This window comes from Equus przewalskii, chromosome 20, assembly GCF_037783145.1.
Source record: "Equus przewalskii isolate Varuska chromosome 20, EquPr2, whole genome shotgun sequence".
Taxonomy (NCBI): domain Eukaryota; kingdom Metazoa; phylum Chordata; class Mammalia; order Perissodactyla; family Equidae; genus Equus; species Equus przewalskii.
This window is the reverse complement of record NC_091850.1, coordinates 27,589,281-27,598,618: the sequence shown is the minus strand read 5'-3', so window position 1 is coordinate 27,598,618 and position 9,338 is coordinate 27,589,281. Positions and strand designations below refer to the sequence as shown.

General features: G+C 41.0%; 1 long non-coding RNA gene across 15 annotated transcripts in view; it reads left to right on the top strand.

The window, feature by feature from the left end:
* LOC103549867 (uncharacterized) overlaps positions 1-9,338 on the top strand; it is a 95,297-nt gene that overhangs the window by 2,192 nt on the left and 83,767 nt on the right. For 7 of the 15 annotated variants that reach the window (XR_011530385.1, XR_011530390.1, XR_011530386.1 and 4 more), the window contains exons 1-2: positions 3,409-7,854; positions 8,229-8,440. This is a non-coding gene — a long non-coding RNA (uncharacterized lncRNA). Of the gene's footprint in view, positions 1-2,837; positions 2,953-3,408; positions 7,855-8,228; positions 8,441-9,338 lie in introns of those variants that run through there. The other 8 variants (XR_011530393.1, XR_011530384.1, XR_011530388.1 and 5 more) reach the window with 7 other exon arrangements.

The following is a 9,338-nucleotide window of genomic DNA, read 5'->3' as shown; positions in this document are numbered from 1 at the left end:
GGCTCCATTTTCATGCTGTTGTAATATAACACCAGACATGGGGTAGGCACATACATTCAAAATCCCGATTCCAGAACAGTAAGATCACTTTATCAGGAACAGGTCACGGGGGATTGGCCTTAAACCCGCTTTTATCCAGATTTTGCAAAATGCAGATGGGAAACCTAACCAAGCCTTCCCTTGGGTGCTGAGTTTCCAGGGAGCAGGGACCCAGGTCCTATTCCTGAGCTCTGTGAGACCTTTTAGGCATTCCTCTTGTTGGTTAGCTTACCACCAGAAACAGCCAGAGCCTTCTTTTGTAGAGGACATGAGGAGGGCAAGTCCTTACACACCCTGCACATGACTCTACCCATTAATACATTTCATTAACACAGGGCATGAAATTAGCTCTACCTTTAAAATAATGTATTAAACAAGGTATGTCTTTGCTAAGCAGAAACTTGCTTTCCGGAAGCCACTGGACCTGAATTCAGAGGGACCTCTTTTATTTTATTACTGGAGCCAGGGAAAGGGTAAACAGGCTCAGTTTACATCCATGTACCTCTTATTTTATGACTCATCCGGTTGTTGGGGAGTATGTGTTCCTCAAGTAGCTGATACAGACAATAGACAGGGGAAATGTGTGTGGCAGTGTTGGGGGAAGATCACATATTATTAAACTTCTTAAAAGTCAAAGATCAGCTTCTTTGGAGGTTTGTCAGTGAAGCTAGTGTGGGAGGGAAATTGTTCTTACTAACATTACAGTGATTTAAGATTAAGCAGAGTGGGAATCGAGTCATCCAAACATCCCTTAGTTGAAATTAGGATGCTCACTGTAGTTCTGCAGAATGTGACATTTCCTTCTTTGATAGATTTATGGTGGAAATGTAGATGGATTTGGAAATGGGAGGGTGGAATAACCTTAATAAATTTATTCTAGTTTAGCATTGTTTTTGGAATCTGAAGGCGACCCCAGTCAGTGTTCTTACCGTGACTGATTTCTTCATTTTGAGAAGCCTTTTCACAGGGCATGGTCATGCCATCCAAGCACCTGCAATGATTTAGCACTTGCTGTGTGCCAGGCAAAGTTCTAGACCCTGGGAATTGGGCTGATTGGGCTTTTTGGGGTTGCAAAGAACAGGCGCCACTGAGTTTACCCTAAGTAATGGGAATTTACTGTGGAAGGAGGGCTGACCGGAATCTCCACCACTCAGCCACGTGTCTCCGAAAAGCCTTCCGGAAAGGCCACCCAGCCAGGCCTCACGAAAACTGGATTGAAGTTCAGGAACTGGAAGGTCATTCAGGATACGGCTCTGTGACTGGGTTATCTCGCTGCCCCCTGAGCAGCAGGCATCTGCGATCCCTACTAACAGGCTTAGCCGCCAAGGTGATTCAGCTCCTCTCTCGCTGTTTTTCTCCGGTGTCTCTTGGCTTCTGCTTCAGCTACCAACTGCTCAGCTCTCTGTTGATCTCACATTTAAACTCCTTTAGTGAAAGGATCTAATTGGCCCCACTGGGCACTAACCAGGTGCTAGAGTTGGACTGAACTTTTGTGTCAGGCCTCCTTTTGGGTTACCGGACACCCTGCCGCTGGGCAGACCTTGGTCAGGTGCTTACTCCTGGGCTCGTCACCCATGTCCACTTTGTTGGGTTGCGTGATACAGAGCCTGGCCGCCTTTGCTTAAGAAACTTTGTAGAGTTCCTCCTCGTCTTCCCTCCACAGTATTTGCGCCCCCAGAAGGAGCTATGTTTACGGCAGGCACTTGGAGTTTAACAAACCTCTGTCTTCGGGAAGCCTCAAGGATGAATAAGATACAACTCCATTAGCTTACCATCTATAAGGAAAAGGAGCCATGCTCACAAGTAATAGTGGTACAAAGTGATGGATGAGGTGCTCCTGTCTGATCTTCACATGGCCAGTGCAGCCCTGGGGAGATAACATAAACATACTCATGCCTAGACCCTATTCCGGGGCAATTAAATGAGGATCTTTTGGGTGGTGGAGCCCAGGAGTTGGTATTTTTTAAATATTCCTCAGGTCATTCTAAGTGCAGCCTGCATTGAGATATCAATTATCTTTATTTTTTTCAATGATTACAAGCATTTTATGGTTCTTTTTGAGAGCAAAACTAAGAGACTCATTTATTTTGATAGATTCTAGGACTAAGACTCTTCCAAAATATTAAATATTTTTGAAATACTACTAATTATCTTGAAATGCTAATATAAAGGAAGATGTAAAATTTAATTTAGAGTTAAAGCAAATACTTCTAGTTCTGAAAAAACATTTATTTGCATGATTACAACATTCAGATGACAGCAGAAAAGGTGAAAAGCTCTAAAAATTTCAGTCCTCTACTGCAAAGCCCAACATTTAAATGTACTGTAATTGATATTGACAGAAATTTCCTCAGACTCACCTTTACAGACAATGAAAAACAAAGTTTCTCCCAAAGCGACTGCCAGAAAGTACTCATTTGATGTCTTGGGCACAGGGAATGGCCTGATGTCACAAAGCCCCCAAATGCTGAAAGTAGGGACCCCCATAGCTCTGTGACTCCATCTTCTTTCTCGAAGAAACAAAGAGATGTTTGATTTGAAGCTATTCCTCAGCAAAGTCCAGAAGAGAACAATTTACAGTCCAGAAGAGAGCCACTTTTGCTCTGAATCGTTAGCTCATCCCCTGATAAAGTAACGACAGACTGCTAAGAAGTCTCACCCTGTCCCTAGATCTCAGCCTTTCATCTGGAAAACCTTGCCTGAGAATCAGAAAGAGAGAAGCAAGTCTTGTTCAAGCATCTCATCTCCTCTTTGAGAAAAAAGGTTCAAAACCGTGCTAATTTCTCATTTCACCATTACCATCATCAGTATCAGAATTTGTTGTGGAGCTCTAACTGAAAGATGTTGAAATGATGGGTGCTGACAGTGCTTGCAGAGAAAACACAAACATAAAATGATGAAAAATCATATAAGGTATCCTCAGGCTATGGGCCTGGAGTATTACTGTATTTGGAACTCAGAGTAGGCCTTGATTGGGGTAGGGAGGAGGGGGTGGGGAGGGGCATTCCAGGCTAGGTGGAAAGAGTCTCTGGAGACTACAGCCTGTGGGGCGCTGGGGCAGAGGGTCAGCCTTTGGCCATTCACAGAGTCCTCAGTGAGCTCCCAGTGGGGCTTTGCAGCTGCTTTGCCTAGAAGGGCCAGGCCCTGGGTCCCTGGACTCCCTCATAGCAGGTCATGATGGCTGAAACAGAATCCATCACTTGAGCAGGGCAATTTCCTTTTCAAAGTCACCACTTTATTGGGCAGGGATTTGTTTCATGCTTGCTGGCTCTTTAGCAGTCATTTTCACCAATGATACTATTACTCATAAAGAAAAGATAAATTCACTGTCCTTCAAATCACTTAAAAAAAGAGAAAAGAAAAAAAAAACAAAAGTGGGAAAATGGACTGTAATGGCCTCTTAGCAAAGTAGTAGTAAGAGACAAATTCTTTGGAGCAAATAGTTTCTCATAAGAAATCAATTATGACATTGACAAGGTAGATTTATCAGTAATTTCCAGCAGTTCTTATATAAGGATCAGATTGTCCCATTATCTATTAATTCTGTTTTTGGTTCTTGAGGTTGCGTTATGAGACTCCTCTTCTCCAGAAATAAAACTTCAATCAGGTAAGAGGGTTATGGCAGACTTTGTTACTATGCATGTGGTGTAATGGCTTAGCTCTGGGCTTGACAAACTTTTTCTGTAAAGGGCAAGCATTTTCTGTAAAGATAGTAAGTATTTAGGCTTTGCAGGCCATACAATCTCTATTGAAACCACTCACCTCTACCCTGTATTGCAAAAGCAGCCATTGATAATATGTAACTGGGCACGGCTGTGTTCCCATGAAACTTTATTTATGGACAGAGTGAGATTTGAATTTTATATAATTTTCATGTGTCACGAAATACTCTTCTTTTGGTGTTTTCCCAACCGTTTAAAAATGTAAAAACCATTCTTAGCTCGTGGACCAAACAAAAGCGTGCAGTGGACAGGATTTGGGCAGAGGGCTGTGGTTTGTGGTCTCCAGCTTAAGTTAAAATTGTAACTTTGAGGGGATGTAAGAGCTCTAGAATTATGAAATTCTAGAGCCAGAAGGGACCTGATACTTTTCGTCTTATCTCCTCATTTTACCAGGAGAGAACACTGAGGCAGAGAGTGGTTAAGTGACTTATCCGAGGTCACCCTTTGAGTGAGGGACACACCCCTACTATCTGAGAAAGCATGGGATCAAGTCAGTACTTCGTTGCTCTATGCATGTGTGCGTGCGCAGTGGGAACAGGGGAGCACATGGAGGATGCGTTGTGTCATCTTTCTTTCATATTGTGATTTAGTATATTTTGTTGAGACAAGATATGAGTCAAAATACGGAGAAATCATTTGGAATCTGTATTGGTGGCAGAGTTTGATGTCAGGCTGAATGGGGAACAGAAATTTGAAAAGAAGTCAATTGCTGCCTTTTAGAGTATAGCAGAGCTCCCAGGCAAAGCAGAGCACTAAATAGATTTTTTTTTCCTTCTTAAAAGGCCATTATATTTCTGTGATTGGTTTTTAGACAGCAGATACACAGAACCTTATCACAAAGGCACGGAGATGTTGAGAGAGAGATTTGAGTGGCAAATCAAGATACCTGTATCCCCATTCTTTTGTGGACCACCTGGTGCCTACTGAAGAAATTTTAGAACCTTTTAAAGAATTGAAATCATAAGCGATAGTTAAAGACACTGCCATAGAGGATAGTTGACTCTGAGACAAGGACTCAGCATTTGGACCTCAAGCCAAAATATTCCAAGGGACCTCTTTGCCATGTACTAATTGCATAATACAGACTTCAGTCTAGACTCTTCTCTTGCCTAAAATAGATGAACTATTTGACCATTTCCAACTCTGGCAACAAAACAATAAGACAGCCTCTCTTCTCTGCCATTGTATCCCCTCCGCCATTGCCTTCTCCACTTTTCCGCTGTGTGGGAAAATGAATTAATCAGCTAATGAATCCTCATCAATATTTATGGGTTTTATAGAAGGAAATAGTAAATATAAGTGAATTTTGTGGTTCCTTAGATGTTTCAAGCAACTCCCCAAATATCCCTCATTGAATTAGCAGCTGGGTGAGGCGGCGGAGGCTTCTAATGTTGTGTCACAGGCACCTCACTCGCCTCACCCCAGTCCCTGCCTCGATTAGCAGAAACCTCAAGTTGAGAGCCCCAAATCCTAAAGCCACTAATTAGGAGGAAGTCATGCTGAGGATCAGACAATTCTGATCAAGTTGGAGCTCTGCCCCTGACAAGCTGTGGGAGCTTAGGAAACTTCTAGCATCCCCGGCCTCACCTATTTTTCTCTTCTTTCTCCTTCTCTCCCTCACTGGGATACTGTGTGAATAGACAAGACAATAAACCAGATTTTCTGAGTTAATAAACTACTCCCTGGGAATAATTTATATTGCACATATACTTTCTGGCCACTGGGGTACTATTTGGTAAATTACTGCCCTCCTGCAGTGCTCTAAGTGGAACCCCAGTGACCTGAAGGAGTTAATGCCTCCCTCCAAGCAATTCACTTACTCCTGGGGCGTAATTTATACTCTCAGAGGATCTGGCAGGCCATATGTGAAGTGCTTGGAGTTCTTTAAGAGAAAGTCAGCTCTAGAAATGTAAAGAATTAATATTTCAAAAAGCGCATTTGCAGACCGTTCTTTGAGGAATCTGTCATGCAACTTTCCCCAGAACAATCCTGTAAGGTAGGTCATTGTTACCCCTTCCAGAGTCATTCTCTAGCCAATGAAATATCAGTCCATAATACACCCAACCTGAGGTTGGGATAACATATTTGTAGAAGGACTTCACTATTTGAAAAATAACAGGTGAGAGATTGGGAAGTAGTTTTTAGAGATCTGAGTACAAAACAAAAGGCAAAAGTAAGGTAAATGTAATAAAGTATCTGCTTTGTAAATAATAGTAGGAATATGACCTAAAGGGTCAATTTTTTATACAAACACAGGAGCACTTACTATTAGAATGTGGCATCCTTTCAGGATGGTCACCAAGCAGACTATCTGTATATCTTAATATGCAGTTATTGCTCAAAACACTTTTATGACGTGAATGTATTTGTTCATTTATCCAACAAATATCATTTAGGCATCTCTCTTCATGAGGCCTTGTGTTGGCGGTTGTCAAGAGTCACAAAAAGGCGTGAGGTAGCATTCCTATATTCGGTGGTGGCACTTATCTGGATTTTGAAGGTGAGTTTAATTTTGGGCAAAGACCAAATCATCTGAAATAAATTCTAGGGAAAGAGGTGGGTTAAAAGCAAGAGAAGGTAATTCAGAGACTGGTTTTTTGCTATGGCTTGGTGGTAGGTTGCAATCTTCACCCTTCTCTGTATCCATGTTCCTTGCAATATGACTTTTCAGATCCTCTTACTAAAATGGTGGTGTCCATTTCCCCATCCCTTAAATCTGAACTGGCATTCTGACTTGTTTTGGCCAGCAGAAGGCAATGGTGGTGAGGATATTCCACTTTTGAACCTAGGACCCAAAAGGCTAACATGTTTCCACTTACTCTCTCAAACCTCTGCCATTACCATAAGAACGTGCTTGGGTCAGCCTGAAGAAGGATGAGTGACATGTGGAACAGAGTAGTCTTGCTCTGTTCATCACAGCCAAGGTCAGCTTACATTGGCTGAAAGCCAGCTGACTCCCCTGACCAGACATATAGGTAAGCCTTGTAAAGATTGGCAGAGCTGCCTGTCTGACCACTCCTGATGGATAAGCAATAAATACTTGTTGTGGGCTACAGGGATTTTGTGGTTGTTACATAGCATTATTATGGCAATGGATAACTGATACAGCTTCCTTCCAGAAGAGGAACTCCCAATGTTGAACAAGAACAAGAACAAGTGTGTCTCCAGGTGACAGCTAGGAGGCTGTAACACACATGTGGGAATATGTGTCCCAGTGATTACTGGGCATCCTTCCTCTGTTCCTACTATACTTTGTACTCATTGTATGCAATTGCTTGTCTGCGTATCCACCATTAGGCTAAATGTTCTGCAAGGACAGGAGCCACTTTTATTTTTACGTCCTTAGCACTAACATATAAATGGTATTTGTTAGGTGAAGGAAAGTGAAGAATTTCGTTAGAAAGCATAACTTGCATTGTTGCTTTTAGTGACTTTGTTCTATTCGTGACGTCTTTGGTGTGTAGTATGTAATCTTAAAAAAATAATGCAATTACTTGAGTAAGTTATACATGTACATCTTACACCTTTCAAAAGATGCAAAAGTATTTTCAATGATAAGTGATTCTCTCTCATGCTGTCTTCAAGCCATCCACTTTTCCTGGTAACACAATTACTAGATTCTTATGACTTCTTCAGAGATTGTGCAATCATTAAGATAAAGCTTTTGTCTAGGAAAGAAAGAATGTTTTCCACCATTATATTGTAAAAGTCTGCCCATTTTACAATCCCTTTTCTTTTGCATATTTGGGCCCATTGGATGTAGCCTGTGGGTTCTTTGCTAGAATGTTGTGAGAGCTGTTCCCTCTGAGTTTGTTCTTTTTTGATTAAGCAACATTCCCTTGGCTTGTTTAAGGTTTGAACCCTGCTGGAATTAACGCAGCTGTTTGTGTTTACTTCTTTGCTCATATACTTTATCACATGTGATGTCAGCCAGCTCCAGGAGCCTGGTAATTACCACGGAACCAGGCAGCAGAGGGAGCAGATAAACTCAAAACATTGAGTTTTCTGGGTGACAGGGAGCCAGGAGTTCTGAAGCCCTAAAAATATCTTTTATCGTGGAGAACCCGTGCTTCTATTTGATGATGATAGTGGGGTGAGTATAATTTTAGTATTTAAAACTCTTAAAGGAGTCTTTACAGGCCAGCATGTTTCTTCTGCTCTATGACAATGCAAAGACTTATAAACTGTGGCAAAAACATGTTGGCATAACTGTGTTGGCTGGAATCCAGCTGGCATTGTAGCTTTCAAGGCGTTTTGGAGGTTCTATGAGGTGGTTTAAACCAAAGCCACAAAAATGAGAAAAAATTTATTTTCAGATGAATTTTAGTACACTGCCAACTCCTGGTACTTGTGTGCTAAAGATGCAAATTTTTTTTTCTATTTTAACAAATTAAGTGGTTTAAAAATATTCTGCCTCATGATTCATGAGATTTCAAGTTCAACTAATTTTTTTTTTCTTTGCTGAAGGAGATTCGCCCTGAGCTAACATCAGCTGCCAATCTTCCTCTTTTTATATGTGAGCTGCCACCACAGCATGGCCACTAACAGACGTGTGGTGTGGGTCCACGCCCAGGAACCGAACACAGGCTGCTAAAGTGGAGCACACTGAAGTTAACCACTAGGCCAAGGGGGCTGGCCTGAGGTTCAATAATTTTTAATAAGTGCAAAATATGTACGAGGTACCGTATTAAATGTTTACATGTATATTTTCTGATCTGGTGAAATATATTATTCATTAAATATTATATTACAAAGATCAAAGCAGGAAAACATTTAAGAAATAAATTGAGGTAGTTGTTTTATATCTGCTTTTTACGGTTTGCATAATCTTGGTTTGCATAATATGATTGTCCATAATATCTCTGTAGAGGAAGTCTTCTGTACGTTTTACACCAGATTTAGCAGGATTCACTTATATTTGTGTGATGGCTACTCTCAGAGAAGAAAAACTGTTGTGTGGCATGCCTGGGACGTTAGTTTTTTTTTTTTTTTACGATTGAGGGACTGTTTCATGAAAACATCGTTTCAAACAGATGTGTTCTAGTGTTTACTGAGGGGAGAATTTAAGCCAGACGGATTAATTAGCAGTTAGTCAAGACATTTTCCTGTTCCTATCTGGGTAGTCTGGGGATTATGAAGCTGTCAGTAGGTTATATTCAGATGATGAAAAAAATGACAAACAGCAAACCAAACCTCAGATCACTATGCTAGGGTGTAAAATATGGTGTCCTAACCGCTGTATGTGGTTTTTATTGGAACACGAGTTTTTTGGAGCAGGCATGATAGAACTAACATAGGGGTCAGCAAACTTTTTCTATAAGGGCCAAGTAGTCAATATTTTAGGCTTTGTGGGCCACACAGTCCATCATAACGACTTAACTCTGTGATTGTAGTGCTAAACTAGTTTTAGACAATATATAAATGAATGAGCATGGCTGTATTCCAACACTTTACTTATGGACAGTAAAATTTGAATTCCATGTAATTTTCACGTCAGGAAATATTATTATCCTTTCGATTTTTTTCAGCCACTTAAAATGCAAAAAATATTCTTAGTTTGCTGGCCATACATTTGGC